Raw genomic sequence first — 23552 nt, forward strand, 5'->3', positions numbered from 1 at the left:
ATGATTTTAATTTATTTTTTTTTGCAATTCTTTTCCAATGGCTTGTATATATTTGCCCAGCCATGAATTTCCAATTTTACTGTGGACGTAATTTATTATTATTATTTTTTTGCTTTTTTCAGCAGCATACACCATTGCTGACAATCCATCTACCCTAAGATATCTGCTTTAGTTCAGATTCTGACATTAAAATACACTAAGATTTTTAGGGGTGGTTGGTAATTTGATACTTTTCTCGTTCCTATGTATTTTATAAATTATTTTATCTCTCATTCAAAAACAAAAACCAAATGGAATGTTGGGGGGGTATATGTAAAGTCCCAAATAATCCACCTGTCCTTTTAGGTTTTTCTTTTATCCACTGTGATCTTATTTCTATTCTTTCTTTTTCCTCATCTGTTCTTCTTTTCTTTTCTTGCCTTCCTTTTTTTTGAATACATATTTTGTACAAACTGAAACAAAATATCAATAGTTAAGGGGGCATGGCCTGGCTACCAGCCAAGATGGCCACCATTTATTAATGCTCTTAAAAGAGCAGGGCAATAACTTAACAAAACTTTTTTTTAAATGGGTTTCATTCGATAATAATTCAGCGCTTTAGCACTTGGATAACATGCAGAAACAAAAGAGAGGCATTAAACCCTTGAACGAGATGAAAATCACGGGAAGAATCTAATTGCCGTTGCACACTGTAATGGCGGATGAGGTTCGGCAAAAGCCGCAAAGTAGCACGGCTCCTGCGGGTTCTGGGTCAGTAACGACCTTTTGAACATCTAAAACGTTTCCCAAGAAGATGGAAGATTCTAGCTCTGCATCTGTTCTGGTTACAGTTCCCAGAGTGGCTGCCATGGGCCTATGGAATCCACTGTCACTCCGAGCAAGTATGCAACTGATGCACTGCCTTTGGTCAAACAGTGGGAGGAGATGCTGTCAGAGACCTTTCTATCAAAAAGTATATTTGCGGAGGATGCCAGGTCTGCTTTTGGAAGAATAGCACAGATGCAAATGACGGTGGTACTGGCCACTTCAGAGTTGCTCTTGCGGGACTACAGGAGGAAGTGCATCTGTACAGTGCATCTCTACACCATCTACTTATCCCCTACTACTTTGACCAACAGGAGGAAGTTTTCTGTGGTTACATAGGCACTGTGCTTTTAGAATGCGATCAGTGGGAGTTTCCTGCCAAGTTGTTCGTTAGACATGAGGGAAAGTACATGGTGCTTAATACTCTGGAAGAGGGTCTGGAATTTATTAAGATGTGGACTGTTTCGAATGATAGTAAATTAAAGTCGGAAAACGAAGACAGAACATATATATGTAGAAATACCAAATAATAGGGTGCGCCAAGGGGTAAAGGATACAATAGAGGTAAATAAGACAGTAAAAATTGAGCAAAATATACAAAGTCCTATGATGACAATAAAAGCGTATACCCAATAATAAAAACAATAGTCCAAAAAAAAGTCTTAATATCAGTGATACATGCAGGCCTGGTAGGGTTTGCTTGTATCCTCAGGTGTGTGTACCATCAAAATGTTCGGGATCCAGGAACACATAAAATAGTATATAGTATAGTGTAGTAGTATAGATAGTATAGTGCGCCTGCAGTGGATTTAATCCCCCACTTCAGGGATATCAATAAAAGGTGCCAATCAGCAGATATCTTAGCAGCAGGATATATGTGAAAATAAAAAAGTGCAACAATAGTGCTCACTGTATAAAATATATTACACCAGGAGTAAAAATAGATAGGATATACTCACACTTTGCTATATAGCCTTTTTCTTTTTATTATTTAATCTTTGGATAGTATATTGATATGCCCCCCACTTTTAGGCCTTTTACAGTTTTTGTTGCAGAAACGTTAACATTTTATATATGTGTCCCTTTCCTCCTAAGGCCTATTCTTTTTTGTATTTATATATATATATATATATATAAAAATATTTTTTTTCTCTTTGATACCCCTTTTCCAGTAACAGTATTTTTTATGGTAAAATTATTTTTGGACTGTGGGATACAGAACTTATTTTTTTTCTGATAGTCAAAGTACCGTGTATTTTTCAATTATTGTTTAAGTATGTTAACGTGCTATGTATATATTCAGGTGCCATTGATTCCATATGTATATTGTAAACATTTATCTGGAAATGGGGTGTCTGTTTGCCCCTGCTTTTTCTTCCTTATTTTCTTTTCCCATTCCCTTGTTATTTCCTTATTGTAAAATGCAAAAACCTTTCAATAAAATATATTTGCAAAGTATCGTCAGTTAAATAATTTTTTTTTTAAAAAATCTTACCTACTGGTGTGGTTTCTGATTGAGTTTCCTTTAAACACACAGTGCCATTAACATGTATCTACACTACCACTGCATAGATAAAAGATACTCTTCTTTGTGCTTAGCTTGTCCATTGCACCAAGACCTGTATTTAAACCGGCTCCATCACGGCATACTTACTTTTGCTTTAATAGATTCCTCTTTTCCTTTTTTCTCTTAATATGGTCTTCTGTTCTTAATTTTCGATCCTCTTTACGTAAATTACAGTAAAGACTAATTTGTCTTCTATCATTTTGTTACACTTGACAATGTTTAACATAATGTAGAATTTACGGTAATCTCCACTCCCTTTGTCAAATTCCATATTCCCATAATGCTCACCTGACTATCACGTCCCTCGTCTGTATTGCCCAAATGTAACTCATGCCCAGTACAAGCTTACAAAAGCAGTGCAAAATGTCCTGCTGCTTGTCATGCGCGGACAGTATGGGCAGACAAGGGCAAGGACTGTATGTCACTGCCAGTGCTTAGTAGATGGCGGCACACTGAAAATGTATCCAATGCCAAGAACTTTAAATAAAATAAAAATGAAAATGGGGGCATGAGTGATATTGAAGACATTGACGGTACATAGGAACTTTGTAAGTTTGGGGGGAGGGGGAAGGGGCAGACCATAACAGAGCTGCTTTAAGAGATTAACTGGGTGAGATAGTTTTTAATTCAGTCTAGATAAGTCAGTATGTAACGCAGCAAGCAGAATTTGCCTGTGATCATATAGTAGTCCTAGTCTTTCATTCCCAATCTTTGTCTAAGACCATAAGAAAATAAGCAGCCCGGTTCTGGAATATTTACCCAAGAAAGTAGTCTTTTATGTATATGATCACCTAAATATCAGCACCCACACTTTGAGTGTTGCCGAGCAGTCTTCGAGCAGTTCTGTTTCTGGCCATTGATGCGAGCTAGTTGCCGCTAGAGTAACCTGCATGATTAAAACCACTTTCTGTATGTGAGCCTTAGCTACAAGGAACATATTTACTAGGGTCATAAATACAACAACAGAACTGATACCCAACATGGGGTAATGGAACACAAATTCTAAATAAATCATCGGAAAAATTATAATGGCTCTTGAACATTTTTGTAATTCAAATTTTCAGCATGGAATTGACCAATGTCTAGAAGAGAATTTGACTTGAGCCCTAAATAGTTGTAACCCAGGGACTTGTGGTTATTCCTATCTCTATTATATTAATATACTCTATGGAACTCATAGGAGTCATTCTTCAAGTCCATTAAGAAACAGTATGTATGGAGCTTTAATTTTAATTCACTAAGTTGTTTAAACAGTTTTTAAAATCAGTTATACCCAGATGTAAATTTAAAGATCTGTGATACCCTGTTCACTGTCACATGTCAGAACCTAGCTTCTGAGATAAAATAAGCTAAGAGCAACTCTAAGGAAATGGCAGAGTTAAGCCTAGGAGTTACATTTGTAATCAGTGACACAAACTAAGAACCTTTAGTAACAGTGCATATTCTACGGTTCCTTTTTTCAAGCTTTTACTTACCATCAGGGCCGGCGCCACCTGTAAGGCGACCTAGGCAGCCGCCTAGGGCGCAACTTACCAGGGGGCACCGGATCCCTGTCCCCGCTGCGCCTCCTCATGCTGCGCTGCCTGAGCGCTTTAGCAAGCCCCAGGCGGCGCAGCACTGCTGAATGGAGGGCGGCCGGGTTTATGACCGGCAGGAGGGAAGCGCAGAGCGCTCCCTCCTGCCGGTCTCTCCATGTAGCGTGGCCGGGCGGCGCGGAACGCGGGACAGGAACCTTTATTTCCTGTACCCGGCCGCCGGCGGAATGACAGGAAATGCTGAGCATTTCCTGTCATTCCGCCGGCGGCCGGGTACAGGAAACAAAGGTTCCTGACCCGCGTTCCGCGCCGCCCGGCCACGCTACATGGGCAGGAGGGGAGGGTAAGGACCACTAAGGGGGAGGGGGGGGTTTAAGGACCACTGAGGGGAGGGGGGGGTTTAAGGACCACTAAGGGAGGGGGGATTAAGGACCACTAAGGGAGAGGGGGGGGGTTATAAGGACCACTAAGGGAGGAGGGGGGGTATAAGGACCACTAAGGGAGGGGGGGTATAAAGACCACTAAAGGGGGGTGGGGTGGTATAAGGACCACTAAGGGAGGGAGGGGGTATAAGGACCACTAAGGGAGGGGGGGGGTATAAGGACCACTAAGGGAGGGGGGTATAAGAACCACTAAGGGGGGTATAAGGACCACTAAGGGAGGGGGGGGGGTTAAGGACCACTAAGGGAGGGGGGTATAAGGACCACTAAGGGGGGGTATAAGGACCACTAAGGGAGGGGGGGTATAAGGACCACTAAGGGAGGGAGGGGGTATAAGGACCACTAAGGGAGGGGGGGGGGGTATAAGGACCACTAAGGGGGGTATAAGGACCACTAAGGGAGGGGGGGTATAAGGACCACTAAGGGAGGGGGGGGGATAAGGAGCACTATGGGAGGGGGGGATAAGGAGCACTATGGGAGGGGGGGATAAGGAGCACTATGGGAGGGAGGGGGGATAAGGAGCACTATGGGAGGGAGGGGGGATAAGGAGCACTATGGGAGGGAGGGGGATAAGGACCACTATGGGAGGGAGGGGGGATAAGAACCACTATGGGAGGGAGGGGGGATAAGGACCACTATGGGAGGGAGGGGGGGTAAGGACCACTATGGGAGGGAGGGGGGTAAGGACCACTATGGGAGGTTGGGGGGGGGATAAGGACCACTAGGGGAGGGGGGATAAGGACCACTAGGGGAGGGTGGTATAAGGACCACTATGGGAGGGAGGGGGGGGTAAGGACCACTATGGGAGGGAGGGGGGTAAGGACCACTATGGGAGGTTGGGGGGGGATAAGGACCACTAGGGGAGGGGGGATAAGGACCACTAGGGGCGGGGGGGATAAGGACCACTAGGGGAGGGGGCATAAGGACCACTAGGGGAGGGGGATAAGGACCACTAGGGGAGGGAGGGGGGATAAGGACCACTATGGGAGGTTGGGGGGGATAAGGACCACTAGGGGAGGGGGGGATAAGGACCACTAGGGGAGGGGGGATAAGGACCACTAAGGGGGGGAAGGACCACCAAAGGGGGGTAAGGAGGGAGGACTACTAAGGAGAGGGGAGGAGGGTGATTACCACTAAGGGGGTGGGGGGAGTAGGGGAAGGTCTACTAAGGGGTTTGGGAGAGGGAGGACCACTAAGGGGTTTGGGAGAGGGAGGACCACTAAGGGGGAGGGGGGAGTGAGAAGACCACCAAGGGGGACTGCAGAGGGACAGGGGGCCAAGGGAGAGCACTAAGTGACAGAAGGGGAGAACAGGGAGGGACAGAAGGGAAGGGGAAATCAATAATTGAGGGGAGAGCACTATGAATTTTTTTTTTTTAAAAAAGAAAGCTGTTCCCATCTCAGTCCCTATCCTACTCCACAAACCCTCTCTTTTACACTACACACATACACAATGCATCCCCCCATACACACACAGAAACATACAATGCATTCCTACTCACACACAGACACACCCGAAACACACAATTCATCCCTTACGTTCTCTTACATAATTAATGCACCCCTTACAGACACACACTGCATTCAATTACATACACAGAAACAAACCTTGCACCCCTTACACACACACACACACACACACACAGAAACATACAATACATTTCTTACACGCAAACACACACTACATCCCCTATAAACACACTACATCCCTTACACAAATTGCACGCATAAAACATCCCCAACTCATGGATGGGCCATGTAGGTGGATTTATGGGTGGGCATTGTAGGCGTATGCCCCCTGGGGGCCCAGACCTTGAGCTGTGTAAGGGGCCCTAAAAAATGGAGCTGCTTCCTGTTTGTTAATTGTTGTGAGCACTGTTAAAAACAGTCTCCAGAGAGCCTCTTCTACACCAGACCTGTGGAGCCAGACTGAGCCCATCATCAGCCTCTTGTCCTCATCTGGTGGTAAGTAGGCAATCCAATATATTATTAGTGGCACTAATCTCTAATTTACCTCACATTAAATGGATACTATAGTCACCAGAAGCACTACAGCATAATGTAGTGGTTCTGGTGTCTATAGCCTGTGCCTGTAGGCTTTTTAATGTAAACACACTGTCTTTTCAGATAAGACACTTTGTGAAGACTGGCGTTGGCCCATATGGCAGAGCATATGGGCGGGGCATTGTGATGTCACATGGTGGGCTGGACATATGGGGGGGCGGCAAAATTTTTTTTGCCTAGGGCGGCAAAAATCCTTGCACCGGCCCTGCTTACCATCAAGCTTTCCTTTCGGTATTACTGTCTTTTAACTGATTATTGTGTTAATTCATTGGTTGGTGAAATGATGACTTATTTGTAAATGTGCTGTGTACAGGAGGTAGGATTAAAATCCTGTGGGGATGATACCTATCTACTGTAAGCTGTGATAAGTGTTTGAGAATGTTCCTGTAGTATTACTGATTTTAGGTGTCATCACAGTTTATTACACTGCCTGCACACAAATTATATGTGCTTGACATATTATACGAGATTTCCTTTGACATTTCTACAAATGGATTGCGAACAAGAGCCTCGTCTTCATGTCTTGTGTTTCTTTTTTTTTTTTTTTTTTTTTTTGTAAATATATTTTTATTGTCATTTTCATATATTCAATGTGAGACTCGCAGGTCTCAAGCGTTGTAAACAATATATAAATCGAGACTCGCAGGTCTCTTTGAGGTAAGCAAACAAAGCACAACGTGTGCTATAAAGTATAGGTTGGAAGTGGAGCACGCAGGCCCCCGACAGTGGTGGACACGCAGGTCCTATCAAAAGTGAACCTTGGTTAAGTTTTTGGTAAAACATTCGTGCGTCCCTCTGGGTTTAACTGCATATTAGGTTAACCCTAGTAGTTGTCATAGTATTTAAATACAAAACGAATGTATCTGCGGTTCATAGGGTAAAGGGGTTAGGTAACCAAATGTTCAAAACTTCTCTCAGTCATTGTAGGTGAGCTTTGTGTGTCTGCGTGGCTGCCTGAGCCGTCGTACAGTGATCATACGTGACTCTGTGTTGTCGGGGCAGTTGCCTACGGCCTTAATGGAGGATGTGGGAATTGTTAGAGGGGGGGGGGGAAGCAGGGGATGGGGGGGGATTCTGAGGGTGGGAGGGGTATGAGGCTCCGTGGTAGGTTGGGTGGGTGGGGTGGTAGAGTCAGTCCGTCCCGTCGTGTGAGTCTCCCGTCTCCAGATGAGTGGTGAAGTCTGTCTGTATAGTGGTTACTATCCAGTGCGTCCAGGTCTCCATATATTTCCCAGTGGTATTGGTGGCTCCTGAGTGGAGTTCTTCTATAGCCCTGAGGTCCTCCATTTGGTTGAACCAGGCTTTTAGGGGTGGGGGTCTGTCCTGTCTCCAGTATTGAGGGATGATCTGCTTTGCTACGTTGAGGATCCTAATTGTCAGGGATTTTTTATACCTAGATCTGGGTGTTGTCGTGTGGTGTAACAGCATCGCCGCTGGGTCCAGCGGAGGTGGTGCATCTGACAACCTTGACAAGATATCGTGAATAGACTTCCAGAATGGTGTTATCTTACGGCAGTCCCACCATAGATGTAGTGTGGTGCCTGTAGCCTCTCCACATCTCCAACACAGGTCGGAGTGTGAGGGGTCTATGGCATGTAATCTGTGTGGTGTGCGGTACCAATGGCTCAATAGTTTAAATGCCGTCTCTTGCGTCTTCGAAAAGGTGGAGCAGTGGTGTGTTAGATAGCAAATTTTGTCCCATTCTGTCTCTGTAAATGTCTTCCCCAGGATCGTTTCCCATGTTCCCTTAAAGGCTGGAGTCTCTGTGGGGGTCTCCCTCTGTAGCAGTGAGTACAGGATTGATATGCTGTGGGGAAGGGGGTCAGGTTGGATACAGTAGTCCTCGAAGGTGGTCGGTTCCCTAGCGTGGTTCTGTCCTCCGGGCAGTGAGTTAATGTAATTCGAAAGTTGTTTGTATTTAAAAGTTTGCATGAATGTGGGGTGTGTGCGTTCCGTCAGTTGTGTGAGTGTTTTCCGTCCGTTATGTGTGTGTATGTGGTGTAGTCTGGGGATTGGGTTATGTATGAGGTCTCTAAAGGCCTTTGGGTCCAGCCCGGGTGGAAAGTCTCGGTCATGGATAAGTGGTAGCAAGGGTGAGGGGTGTCGGGTGAGGCCATGTACCCGGGACGCTCTGTGCCATACCCGTAGGGTATGTTGCGCCAGAGAGGAGCATCCCCGACCCAGGCCCCCTCCGGAGCACCATGGTAGGGTCGACACCGGCCCCGCTGTCTCAGTCTCTTCCACCGTTTTCCACTGTTTGTGGACGTTGGTCTTGGTCCAGTCTAGGACCCTCCGCAGGTGGCCAGCCGTGTAATATAGGTAGAAGTCGGGGATGGCCAGCCCCCCCCTCTCCTTGGGTAGAGTGAGGGTCTGGTACTTGAGACGTGGTCTTTTCCCGTTCCATATGTACACGCTAGTCAGTGTGCGTAAGGCGGTGAAGAATCTTTTAGGGATTGTTATGGGGAGTGTCTGGAATAGGTAGAGTAATCGTGGGAGAAGGTTCATTTTAATTACCTGAACCCTTCCCAGCCACGATATATGTGGGTGAGACCATTCGGCTAGTTCCCTTTTGAAAGTGTTCAGTATAGGGGGGAAGTTTTCTCTGTATATGTCTTCTTTCTGTCTGGTTAGCCATGTGCCTAGGTAACGTATTTTGTGTTCTGCCCATTGGAATGGGAAGCTGGAGCGGATGGGGGTAATTCTGTTGTCAGGTAAGTCTACATTCAGTATGTGGGATTTGGAGTAATTTATTCTGAGGTTGGAGATGTGTCCGAATGTCTTGAAGGATTGCAGGATGTTGGGGAGAGATATCTCCGGTTTCGTAACGTAAAAGAGGAGATCATCCGCGTATGCGGCCACTTTGTGATGTGTGTCTCTTGTGCGTATGCCCGTTATGTCGTGGTGTTCTCTGATGGCTATCATAAAGGGTTCCAGGGCAAGGACGAAGAGCAGTGGGGAAAGTGGGCAACCCTGACGGGTGCCGTTGTGTATCGGGAATTCTTCCGTCAGTGCCCCGTTTACTATGACATGAGCCGTGGGCCCATCATACATGGCTGTGATCCAGTCCTGCATGTGGGGTCCCAGACCTATTTGGCCCAGGATCTGGAATAGGTACTCCCATCCCACTCTGTCGAAGGCCTTCTCCGCGTCCGTGGACAGAAGGAGAAGGCCTCCGGCGTCGCAGGTCTTGTTGTGCATAAGGGCAAGGGTTCGGATGGTATTGTCTCGCGCTTCACGGTCTGTGACAAAACCGACTTGGTCGGGGTGCACTAGTGTGGGAATGTGTGGCTGCAGGCGACCGGCAAGCATCTTCGCCATCAATTTAATGTCACAGTTGATGAGGGAGATGGGCCTGTAGTTCCCGCAGTGCTCCGCGTCCTTGCCCTCCTTTGGAATGATAGTAATGTGCGCTGTCAACGCCTGTTTGGGGAAATGGTGACCTTCTCCAATCGAGTTAAAGGAGGCCAGCATAGGTTGGTATAATTTGTCTGCGAAGTGCTTGTAGTAGCAAAGAGGCAGGCCGTCGGGGCCCGGACTCTTGCCAGGTTTAGTTCCTTTAATCGCCCTCGACAGTTCCTCAACTGAGAAAGGTTCATCGAGCTGGTCGGCCACCTGTTGGTCTAGTACGGGTAGTTTATGGGTCGTCAGATATTGTCGGATGGAGTCTTTTAGGTGGGCGGCCGCCGTCTCCGACTTCGGTCGGGGAAGCGAGTAGAGTTCTGAGTAGTAAGTCTTTATCGTTTGCATGATTTCGGATGGTAGGCGGCGCGTCACTCCCTGTTTGTCTCGTATTTTATTGATGTAAGTCATTTGGCGTCGTTTCGCCAGCATCCTGGCTAAGAGCTTGCCGCTCTTATTGCCGTGTAGGGAGAAAAAGGCTCTATGTCTGAGGGCTTCTCTATGGTGTTTGGACTGGATCAGGGAGGTCAGGTCTCGTCGCAGTTGTAGGAGTTGTGTGTGAAGGGCCGGGGATTGGTTTTGTTTGTGGAGCGTGTCGTGTTGATGTATGTCTGTTATGAGTTCCGTGATTCGGGCTTCCCGTTGTTTCTTGAGTTCTGCGCCCTTTTGTATGAAGTGTCCCCGTATGACGCTTTTGTGTGCTTCCCATCTAATTGTCGGTGAGGTGTCCTCTGGTGCGTTGTCCTGAAAGTATTCGGTCAAAACTCTGTCAAAGTGCGTGGTCATGTCTTGGCGTGATAGCAGGTATTCGTTCAGTCTCCATTTGGTCATTGCGGGTCTAAGGAGCGGGGATCGGAGGGTGATAAGGACTGGAGCGTGGTCTGACCAGGTCGCTACTCCAATCTTTGCGTCTCGTATTAAGGAGAGGTGGTAGTGTGTGGTGAGAAAGTAGTCTATGCGAGTGTATGTCCGGTGGGGGTGGGAGTAGAATGTATAGTCCCGTTCGTCCGGGTGGTGTGCCCTCCAGCAGTCAATTAGTCTGTGTCTATTCAGTAGGGAGGTTATTGCTCTAAGGTGTTGTCTGGGGAGGTGGGAGGTGCCCGTGGAGCTGTCCCAGGTTGGGTCTATGGCAACGTTTAAGTCGCCCCCTATTATGAGGACCCCCTCTGTGAAAGCGTGAAGCTTCCGCAGAGTGCTTTTAAGGTAGTGGTGGTGTTTGTAGTTTGGTGCGTACAAAGTGGCAAAGGTGTAGAGGTGGTCGGATATTGTGCCTTTTACAAAAAGGAATCTCCCTTCCCTGTCGGTCATGTTTGCCTTCTCCACAAACGGTATTTTCTTATTAAATAGTATCGCCACCCCCCTGGATTTTCCTTCGTGGAAGTCACTGTAGTATCCTGTTGGGAAGTGATGGTTAGTCAGCTTGGGCCTGTCCCCATCTCTAAAGTGGGTCTCCTGTATCATTACTACAGATGCTTTCTGCGAGTGGAAGTCCCGCAGTGCCCCAGACCTCTTCTCCGGTTTGTTAAGCCCTTTGGCGTTTATGGAGAGGACAGTGAGGTCGCACGGCAGTAGTGGTCTGTCGGTCATCGTGGGATGTGTGTACTTGTCTGTGTCGGGTCCGGTCAGTGTGTGTAGTGGGTCAGTAGGGTCGTCCGGTTGAGGAGGGGAAGGAGGGAGGGGGATGGGGGGGGGGAGGACAGGTATGGGGCGGGAAGGGAAAGGGGATCTAGGCGGGGAAACTATGTACAGTGAACCAAGCAGCCACTCGGTGGTGGCTGTTTAAGGGTCGAGCGTCGGGGGACAAGGAGTGGTGGGGTCCACCAGTGGTCCACCAAGTCCCGTCCACCTGTCTGTGGGCGCTCTCTTCCTATTGGGGAAAGCGGAGGAGGTCGAGGGTCTCCGTGTGAGTCCCGCCCGGGAATCCCGGGGTTGTGTGGCCTCCCGTGCCCTCACACCCCTGGCTCTCGTGTGTCGGGTCTCACCTGGAACCTCCAGCCCCCCTACGGCTTCAAATGTATGTGGTGGGTGAGTGGGTGTTAGATTCATCCTCGTCCTAAACTCGCATTGGCCTGAGGCCCTCAGTGGGTAGGGTTTGTTTCTTTGGGCGTTTGGTATTGGTGTGGCGTGTGGCCCGGTGGGTAGATCAGTGAGCATCAACAAACAATAATAGTTGAAATAACATATTAAGCAATTATAACAGTTTAAATGAACTTATTAGACAAGCATATATTGAACAGTTTATCTACCTAAGAAAAAGTCCCGTTTCCCCATTCCTCAGGATTGGTTTCGGTTTTCCCATGCAACTCTACGGGTGTAAGTCCTATTCTGTTCCCTTGTTTTGTGAGGAGGTTAGGACAGTATGCGACTCTCATGGTGTGGGTGGGAGGGGGTACCCCGTTCGTGATTTTAGCGGTTGTCGGGGGTGGGTTCAGATTCCAAGTTAGCATTCTTTAGCGTCTCGCACCCATCCCTAGTTCGAGGTAGGCCCTGTACTCGTCCTCCGCCCTCTGGTTTTGGTGTTGAGTTAACTCCCCTGTTGCTATCGAGAAGGGGGGTCGTGCCCCGGGTGAACCGCACCAGCATCGGCCCCCGCCTCTGCTCCCCCACCGGTTCCTTGCAGGGCGGTATCACCTCCGCGGCGCGGTCCAGCCAGGGACGCCCCCCTCGCCCCTCCGCTAGGGGGGGTTCGCTAAAGTCGTCTCAGGACGTGTGTCTGGGCTAGGGGGTAGTGATGGTGGGCCGATTAAGATTTGCTCGGGTGTGAGCTACCTGTCTCTATCTCTAGCGGGGTCCTAGGCTGTTACAGGGCGAACCTTCTGGTGTTAGTGTTGAATTAATTCCCCTGTTGCTGTCCAGGAGGGGGGTCGTGCCCCGGGTGTGCCGCACCTGCATCGGCCCCCACCTCTGCTCCCCCACCGGTTCCTCGCAGGGCGGTGTCGCCTCTGCGGTACGGTCCAGCCCGGGACGTCCCCCTCACCCCTCCACCAGGGGGGGGGTTCGTTAAAGTCGACTTAGGTCGTGCGTCTGGACTAGGGGGTGGTGATGGTGGGCCGGTTAAGGCTTACTCGGGTGTGAGCTACCTGTCTCACACGGAATTGTATCTCTAGCGGGGTCCCAGGCTGCCTCCGGGCATGTAGCTTCCCTTCCCCCATCCCCCCCCCCTCCCGCCCCCCCCTCCCCCCTCCCCCCCCCCTTCCCCCCCCCCCCCCCCCCCGTTACTTGTTGTAATGAATCAAGTGGAGTCTAGTGGAACAAAAGGAAAAAGTCTCGTATGTGGTGCATGGGTGGTCTTAGTCTCTGAGTTCATGGAGCGTAGTAAATACTTGCAGTTAGGATCAGAGGTAGAAATGTCTCTCGGCTTAAGGGGTTGCTCCTGATTGGCGTATGGTCTGGGCTCTGGTTCTCCGTTGTCTGCGGGGTTGTGAGACCGTTCCTGGGTGGAGGGAGTAGAATGACATCGGGTCTGGCCATGTGAGCTGAATAGGCGGTAGTTGCAGTTCAGTAGTCAGGTCTGCTAGGTCCTCTGGGGTTCTCACCACAAATAAGCCGTTGGGAGTGGAAGCTTGTAGTCCTGAGGGATAAGTCCATCGGTAGCGTATTTTGTTAGATTGTAGGACACGAGTCAGGGGTTTAAGTGTCCTTCTGTAGGCCAGAGTTGCTGGCGACAGGTCAGGGTACAGTTGTAGGGGTGTGCCGTTCAACAGGGCCCGGTCTGATTCTCGGGCCTGTCTCAGGATGTCCTCCTTTAGTTGGTAGCTCGCTAGGCAGCAGATTGTGTCTCTGGGAGGGGACTCCGGGGGGCCCCTAGGTCTCAGGGCCCTGTGTGCCCGCACAAATTCGATGTGCGTGGTTTCAGGCCTTCCAAGGAGCCTGTTGAATAGCCCCATTAGTGTTACGCGGATCGGGGTAGTTTGATCCAGTTCTTCCGGGATCCCCCTCACCCTGATATTTTGTCTGCGTCCCCTATTATCTAGGTCTTCGAGGTGTAGGGCCATCTGGCGTAGTTGTGCCTCATGTACCTTCAGGGTATTTGTAGTGGCGTTTTGTGTGGCAGTCAGATGGTCACTATCCGCTTCCAGCTGGGATACCTTTTGGTGCAGGCCCTGTAGTTCTTCTCGGAGGGAGTGGAGCTCTGCCGTGATGGAGTTTCGGAGCTCAGAGTTCGCCTCCTTGAGGTCTGCCTTGGTTGGTAGTGCCCGGATTAAAGTCACCCAGTCCGGTGTATGCTCTGGGTGGGGGTTGGTGTCGGTGATGTCCGTGCAGGGATCTGCGGTTGGGGAATGAGGGCGCGAGGCCCACGAGGTCCCGGAATCCGTCGAAGCCTGCGAAGCCAGGTCCGCCGGGGTTTTCAGGTATTTGTGCAATGTGGACGCCGGGGTGCCCTTGGTTGTGTCTGCGGGCTTACCAGCGTGTGATGAGCGATGTGTTTTGCCCATTTTGTATTTGTAGGGAGTGGATGGACGAGGATTTAAGATAAGCCTGCGGGGAGCTCTCAGATTAAGCTGCCATTCCTCTCGGCCTCCAAGCCACGCCCGTCTTGTGTTTCTTTTTGTTGTATACCACTGCAACATAAAAATGTAGCTGGAGGTTACACAACATATTACTTCATTACTTCGTTATGATTGAGGTTATTGTAAAATAATATATTTAACAGGCAGCACCACGGAGAAGAACACAACATTTTCAAATTAAGGCTTCGACGTAATATTTTTTAATATACTTTTAAAAACATTTACTATTTTTGGATAAACATTTACAATGAATATTTTCAAATGTAAATTTTTTTTTATTTATAGATTTTTTTATATACACTATATTTTTGAATATTTTAATATTTTGAAAAAATAATAATTGTAGAATTTTTTTCCAAAAATATTAAATCATTTGAAAAATATATCCAAAAATATAAAATCTAGGCCCATGTTCGGATATAGGTATAAATGTGACTAGGTGTAGATCTGTCAAAACCTAACCTGGAAGTGTGTGATGCGTCCCCCTGCTGTGTGTTATTGCTGCTTTAATTTTAAAGTAACAAAGAATCAAGTTTGATTTTGACTGAATTTAGTTTGAAAATATTGTGCTTTTCATTGTAGAGCTGCCATGAACGTATAATTGTTTTCCTGCTAATGATAGAGTTCTTCTCTGGAGTAGCAAAATTAGAGTCTAGAGCAGGGATAGGCAACCTTCGGCACTCCAGATGTTGTGGACTACATCCCCCATAGTGCTCTTATACCCATAATGCTGGCAAAGCATCATGGGAGGTGTAGTCCAAAACATCTGCAGTGCCAAAGGTTGCCTATGCCTGGTCTAGAGGGACACACCAACAGAGTAAGGCTGCATTTGTCTACATACTTTGTCACGCTGCCCACTGAGTCCGCTCCTGCCAGAGAGCAGTATGGGTCCCGGTGGGCGTGTATCGTTGTGACGGCATTCCCACAGCGCAAGGTGAATGCCGCACAATACTCACCATGTCTCGAGGCACGCGCCTGGTCCGCTCCTGCCAGAGAGCAGTATGGGTCCCGGCGGGCATGTATCGTTGCAACAGCATTCCCACATCGCAAGGTGAATGTCGCAGAATACTCACCATGTCTCGAGGCACCCGCTGCTCCGCTCCTGCCGGAGAGCAGTATGGGTCCTGGCGGGCGTGTATCGTTGGATAGGCATTCCCACATCGCAAGGGGAATGCCGCAGAATACTCACCCTGTCTCGAGGCACCCGCCGGGTCCGCTCCTGCCCAGGAGCGAACTGGGACCCGGTGGCCGCATCTCTTTGTGGCGGCATTCCCACGTGGTAATGGGAATGCCGCCAATAACTTACCTCATACTGCGATGCCTGCTGTCCTTTGACAGGCACTTCTCCCTCACACAGCGGCCGGGTCTGTAAACATTAGAGATGCCGTCCGCTGCAAGTAAGAACCTTTTAAGGTTCTTGCTTAACCATTTGAGTGCCTAACTTTGGAAACGTGTGTGTGTATGACATCACACACACGTTCACTGTCACATGCTCCCCTGCAGCCAGTCAAGGAGCACCTTAGGCTATTTAAACCTTTTTCCTTCATTTCCCTGTGCCCTGTCATGGTTTCCATTCTGGTTATCTGAGAGCGCGTTTCTGGTATTGTTTCTTGTGTATTTTGATCTAGGCTTTCTTACTGACTATTTCGATCTCTGTATCCCTTGACCTTTGACTTGGCTCCTGAGTATTTTGATTTCTATATTCCTTGACCTTTGGCTTACATACCATTTACGCGATATCTGTATTCTTGACCTCAGCCTGTCTTGTGTTTTTTCTTTTATACGTTAAATCCGGCCGTCCTAAGGCCCGGTAATATGTCTTAGAGTTTCCTTTGTTTTTACTTAAGTTCTGCGTGTTGGGCATATTAGTGTATCCTGACACCCTTTCATTTAGGTGAATATTTTTGTGTAAAGTAGTCATACTAAAATAGACCTTTGAAGAACAACTTGCTTATTTGAATACATCTAGCTGGTTCTATACTTTTACCATGCCACACAATAAATAATAATCTGCTTATTGTCGAGCTGGTACTACTCTAAGCAGTGCCCAACACCATGAAGACTATCTTTCTTATTTGAACATACTTAGCTGTCACTATTCTTAGATTCTTGTTGTTTTGGCAGTTAACATTTTAGACTGAAAGCAACGGGAGGGTGAAGGCTAGCTTAGAGACCTGGCTGAAAACTACATCAATGCCTGTGTTCAGAAAAATGGTTTAACAAAATAAAATGTTAAAATATTTTCCAATACATGAATAGGGATCCGCTTTCTATAACATTAGTACATTAATCAGTAAATCTCAAGTGTTAACAAGTGTAATAACCAAATTCTGGAAGTGATGTTAATTTAACAGATTCTCTATGAACTGGTCTGAAAATCCCTTTTAACCATAACAATGTAAGTTCTAACGGGGGGGAAAAGAAATCCAAAAAGTGTGCTTTGGTTCAGAACCTTCTAATGATCTTCTGTGTTTGAAGTTGCGAGATGCTTCAACTTGCCTCTAAACAAAGCAAAGAAGTAAACATGCATGCCAAATTTGATGTACTTTCAAATATTGGATATTTTCAGTGGAAAAAAATAAGGATTTGTCAGTCGATTATTGTAGTCAGCCAATAATGATTTAGTCACCTAACTGTGGACTCAGCCTGACTTGCATGTTCAGAAGGAGAATGGAGCAAGGAAAAAAAACAAAACAATTCTAGTCTCATCTAAACATCACAAACACAATACATCAAACAGAGAATTCAAAGCGAGGTGGACAAAACAGTGTAAAAAATAGAAACACTAAAAAAAAGCAGCAATACATCTACTATCTGGAAAAATGCCAGATGTTTGTCCGAGACCTCATGGTGATAATTCATTATGCTCTCTGGAAATGCCCCAACCCCGTATTATTGCTTCAACGGTGGGTAGAGACTAAAAGGAAACAGGATTGAAGGCATGGCTTTTCTCACCTTGTTGATGTGAATCCCACTGAGCTTTTTAGCAAATATCTGCAGAAAAAAAACCTATTAAAAGAAAAACAACCATTTTCTCAATTTGAACAAACCTTTTTGTTGTTGGTTTGCGAAACATTAAAAGAGGACTCTTACATACCAAACGAGCCTCAAATGAAATTTCTGGCATTGCCACATGTAAGCTCAAGCTACTAAAGTGTTTTTTTCTCGTTCAGGCCAGAATTTAATTAAAGGAAAATTGTTGCCAAGGTAAACCACTTCTCAGACGGCTGATTTAATGCAGCAAGATGACTAGATTAAATGGGCAGCTTGAAAGCCTTACTCATATTATCCACATAATTCAGACACATTATATATTATTTCTTTATTACTTTTTTCTTTATTACCTTTTTTTTTTTTAACTGCTTTTTTCGCGAGTAGCACCCTACATTATTCCCTTAGCTTAGCTATTATTACGATCCAGGAGGAGTTTAGGGAGGTATGTTTCTTTAAGATTATTTGTCCTTTATTTTACCAAGTGCTGACTAGAAGATTTATAGCTAAGCAGTTTGATATTTGTTTTATCTTTAGAGTGTAGAGGTTATTGGGAGCTATAGATTGAAGGGAGCAGTGCCTGTAGACTAAACTTGTCCCCCTTAGTTATTTTGCATGGTTTCTTGAGATTTGCTTAGAAGTGCAATAGAATTAGGTCAGAGTTAGGCCCAGGCATAAACTTCAAGGGGAACTAAGATCACACAAGGCCCTAGGCAAATGGCCAGTTTGGGGCTCACCTTTTTTTCACATAGGTAAATGGAGCCAAGCAAATCCCTGGTATCATGGCCCCGCTCCAGTCCCCAGAGTCCGAGGCAGCTGTGTAAGTGCATGTTATGATAACTGCTACTCTGTTAGGGTGTTCCTTTCTGCATTGATAAACACTGCTGTCTTTATTGTGGGACCCCATAAGTTCCCCTAACTACCCCACTATACAGTTGCAAACTCCCAAATGTCACGTCTGCTCCCCAATCATTCATTCATTCATTCCTTCATTCATTTATTCTCAGCACCTATTATACATTTAAGAGAGGTAAAACAATGCAATTGAAAAAAAAAATTGTATTTACTTGTGAAACCCAATTCATTTTGCTGGAGAGCAGGAACGGGCTTAGATAATACACATGCAGGCATGTCGTGACAAACCTGGAGTACTCTCTGTTTCCCTTTTAAAAACTGACAGAATAACATTCCCAGTCTATTATCCAGTGCCTGCCTTCCCCCTTGTCTGCATTTGAATTACAATCTTGATTTATACAGTACCTCCTGTTTATATCTCACATTGTTCTATGAAGATATTTGCTAAGCCAAGAAAGAAAACAGACCTTCTCTTCAGAATGTGGAGAGCAGAATTTCCTCTCTGTTTACACTACGAGTGGAACATTTTATATCATCACATTTGTTACATTACCACGTAGTACTTCATGGTTTTTCTCATTGTTCTTTCAATTCTGTAAATCATTCTTACTGCGCTAACTAAATAATTAAGTGACTGGGGTTTTTTCTGGAGAAACTCATTAGTAATGAGTACTGGTGGGTCTCCCGTATGTTCTCTCAGACTTTGTGAGAGACCATAGAACGTTTGAGAGTAATACAACCTTCATTCTCTCAAACAAAGCATTGACAGGCATAATAACAACAATAGCACCTTTCTCCCAGTGAGACTCAAAGCACTTTACAGCGCACACTCTCAGAATTAACCAAATAAGCAGCTGAATTTATCGTACTCATTTTATCAACTTCAGAAGGATGAATTATAACCCTGCTGGGATTTGAAACTGTGACCTTGCATTTTAGAACAGGTTCTGTAGTCAGTGAATTTACCAACTGAGCTACCTCACCAGCGGATGATTCCCTATAGATGTAAAGAGACTTTGAAACGCACACCAAGTTCATTTTGTAAGCATGGTTGAACAAAATTGAATGGTGCAGAGCAGGATTAACCATAACGCGACCCTAGGGCCCAGGGGTTGAACAGGGGCCCCTGGACCATGAATTGGCTTGGCCCATTAGCCAACCCTATATGAACAATGAAGGGAGGGTCAATCTGGTAACTTCCCTAGGGCCCCACGGGATCCTAATCCTTCTTTGGAAGGGTGTTCTAAAGAGCTTAACTAAAACACTCTCACACTGAGCTGGACCTATAATGGATCCATATGGAAAGATCAACTGTTGCATACAGACATTATGTATATGTTGGTGCTTTGACAGAAGCAGTGGAAATAGACAAGCTGATCTGTTCTTTTTGACCTCTAAACCAAGACCCGTTTGTTCCAAAAATTACGAAGATTTAAAGAGGAGTATAATGGAAAAACTGTATCACGCTGATGGCTGTAAGTAGACATCTATTTAATTAGTTGAATATTCCTATTTCATTATAATCTGTAACTACATGCGTTGCATTTCTATATTTTTTGTTCTTTCTGCTAAAGGTAAAGCAAACTATATAATTTAAATACAAAAGTTTATGCATTGCTATTGGACATAGTCAAGCATAATACAAAACGCACCTGGAACAATTTGTAGGTAAAGACACGTTATTAACTAAAGAGAAAATTACTGGGAATTAAAAATGAATTCAATGTCATTTTCACAATTTAGAAAATTAGAAAAAAATATGTTTTCAGTTTGGCTATTTTGGCCTTAAGAGTTCTCTCTTCAGTGAATAAACCTGAATAATCTAGTTTACACTGATCAGCCACAGCATTAAAACCACTGACAGGTGCAGGGCCGGTGCAAGGATTTCTGCCGCCCAAGGCAAAGATCCATTTTGCCGCCTCCTCATGTCACTCACTCACTGACAGACACATACTGGCAGACACACACACTCACTGACAGACACACACTCACTGGCAGATATACACTCACTCACTGACAGACACACACACACACACACACACACTCACTGACAGACATACGAACACACGCTCACTGACAGACATACACTCACTCACTGACAGACAGACAGACACACACAGGCACTCACTGACATACATACACTCCCTCACTGACAGACACACTCACACACACACACTCACTGACAGACACACACAACACTCACTGACATACATAAACTCACTTACTGACAGACAGACACACACAGACAGTCAAGCAGTCAAACACACACACACACAGGCAGACACTCACTGACACACACACACACAGACACTCACTGACAGTCAAACACTCACCTCCCTGGGGTCCAGTGTGGGGCAGCTCCTCACTCCTCCCGCCCATTGTTTAGTATGCCGGGGCCAGAATGACATCATATTCTGGCTCCCGGCATCACAGAGGCTGCAAGAACATCCTCCCTCGCCGCCTGGCGTTGGCAGAGCAGACACCTGCCATCAAGGTAAGCAGGTGCCTGCTCTGCCTTACCAAGCACAGCTTAGTCCATAATTGCACAGTCAGTTCTTGAATTTCCTGCATTGGAAGCAGGAAAATTGGGCAAACGAAATCACCTACCTAACGATTGTTGCAGACCACCTAGAAGCTTTCATGGCAATGGTGTTGCCTGATGGCAGTGGCCTCTTTCAGCAGGATAATGTACCCTGCCACACTGTAAAAATTGTTGAGGAATAGTTTGAGGAACATGACAATAAGTTCAAGGTGTTGTCTTGGTCTCCCAGTTCCACAGATATCAATCCCATTGAGCATCTGTGGGATGTGCTGGAACAACAAATCCAATCCATACAGGCCCCACCTCGCAACTTGCAGGACTTAACCCCTTAAGGACACATGATGGAAATATTCCCTTTTATTTCTGAAACTGTGTCCTTAAGGGGTTATAGGATCTGCTTCTAATGTATTGGTGCCATATACCACAGGACACGTTCAGAGGTCTTGTGAAGTTCATGCCACAACACATCAGAGCTGTTCTGGCAGCAGAGGGCACCTAAACAATATTAGGCAGATGGTTTTAATACTGTGTCCCTGGCCACCCACAGCCTGCTCCTACTGCATGGTTAAGGCAGAGATTACACATTTACGTCTATCAATCCCAATTCCTATAGCAAGGGGGGCACAATCACAGCTGCACATTTTGAAAAGGATTAACACTTAATGGAAGGATGCTGCCACAGCACTCTAGACACTATAACCACTTTAATGAGATGAAAAAGTTACAGTGCCTACAGTATCTATTTTAATAGAAGCAACATTGTAAAGGCCATTTAAGGCAGGGTCATAAAAAAAAACACTGGACATATCTAGAAAAAGTGATTGTTTGGCACTTTTATTGCTGCTAGCGAAATAATTGTGGTGTTTTCTTTAAAAAAAATACTTGTTTCACTGTGTCTCTGATACAAAACTTCACACAATAAATATCCCACAATAAATGGAAGATTTATTCAGAAATCAGCACCAAACTTCTATCTCACCGTACTTCGTCTGAATCCACGTTGCTATATCAGCATCCAGTTTTCTATGACTGGATCATGACACCTGTACTGTTGACACCTAATATATTAATGTAGTCTGCTTTAGCCAGATATACTCCAGTACTGCCAAGTCATTTACTACTGTGTTGCCCTTTTTAACCCCTTAAGGACACATGACATGTGTGACATGTCATGATTCCCTTTTATTCCAAAAGTTTGGTCCTTAAGCATTAGACGCTCTAGTTAGCAATAAGGCTGTAGTCAGCAGATTACCTTATCTGAGCTGGTCTATATTACTGTTATATATACTGCCTAGTTTGTAGGTTATTATTCCCAGGGCCGTCTTTAACACGGGGCAAACGGGGCAGCTGCCCCGGGCCCTTTTACTTCTATGGGGCCCAAGGCAGCTGCCTCGTGGGCCCCGCTGCCCTCAACAACTTTCTTCCCCCCAGCCCTCCACCCATGGGCCCACAGTGCATCCTGATCTTGGGGACGCACACAAGGGGCCCACCGGGTGGCCCATGCAGTAAGGGCCACCCGGTGGGCGTTTGTAAGCAGGGGCCCGGTCGCACTCTGTGGCCCTTTAACGGCACAACCGGGCCCCTTTTCTTTTCGGCAGCATGGGAGGAAGTGACTGCTGTGAGTCACTTCCTCCCTGAGAGAGCCGCGTGGGAGAGACAACACCAGGGAAGCAGAGAGGAGGAGGGCTGGTCCAGATTGCCAGTCTGCAACCCCCAACAGCCTCAGCCACCACTCTGGCCATCAGGGAAGCAATCCTTCAAGGTAGGAAACGGGGAGTAAACTTAAAAGTGTGAGAAGAGGTTTAAATTTTTCTTGTCTGTAATCATTCATCTGCTGGTTCCCTTTCTTTTTTACATACACCCTCTCTGCTATATGTACGAGCTGTTCACCCCTGATAATTTTTCTTCTGGTTTGGATACTGTAACAGCTCTTTGAACCCAGTGATGTACACCATATTTAATCAGGATTTCAGGACTTCATTTAAAAATATTTTATGTAAAGGGGAGAGGAGAAGGATTGTGTAGTGCTGTGGGAAGAACATTTGGACCATGTAAATGTATTTATTGTACCATGCAGTAAGACCAATATTCCTAATATAATCCTCCTATATTCAGTTTATAAACAAGTCACTATTAACCCTGTATGTACCAGGTGTCTGAGAAAAGCATTTCACACTTTCTGACACTCAAAGGAGTTAAAACAAATATAAATGCTATTACTGAAGTAAAATTCTCTACCAGTTCTATCTCATGATCATTCATATATATTTCTTAGAGCTAGTCCTTTATTGTTTTAGTAATATTGCCATTTTAGTGCAGTGTTTGCAACCTATAAGCATCACAAATCACTTCAGGGTATTTTCACTAAACAGTGAATTTCACTGAAAAGCTAATTTGCAAATTTCAGTCTGAAATATTCAAGCTGGTATTATGTGTAAATTGGAATATGCTATATTTTCGGCCAAAACAGCTGATTGTAAAGAATTATCTATTTTTAATTCACTGTAATTCACTGCTTAGGATACAGATCACAATGTGTATGCTCTTCCTTTAAGGTTCTACATACATTTTTATTTTATTTTTTTCAGTTTGAAAGTAGATATCCTTTTCTCCATACAAGCAAAGTATTTACTGACAGTGGTTTTAACCCTTCGAGTGTCAGTGTGCTCCCTGCACAATAACAAGCAGTGCACAAAGAGTTAACATGTTTCTTTGTCACTTAGTGGTTAAGAGAAGGCCTGGTGAAACATTGCCTAGCAGGAACGTTTTGGGTATGTAATGGGCAGACTTAGTTGTAGTGGCTTCCAGCACTGAACAGGTTAATAAAAAGATGCAAAACAGCAAC

This window comes from Pelobates fuscus, chromosome 8 (assembly GCF_036172605.1).
Source record: "Pelobates fuscus isolate aPelFus1 chromosome 8, aPelFus1.pri, whole genome shotgun sequence".
Lineage (NCBI taxonomy): Eukaryota > Metazoa > Chordata > Amphibia > Anura > Pelobatidae > Pelobates > Pelobates fuscus.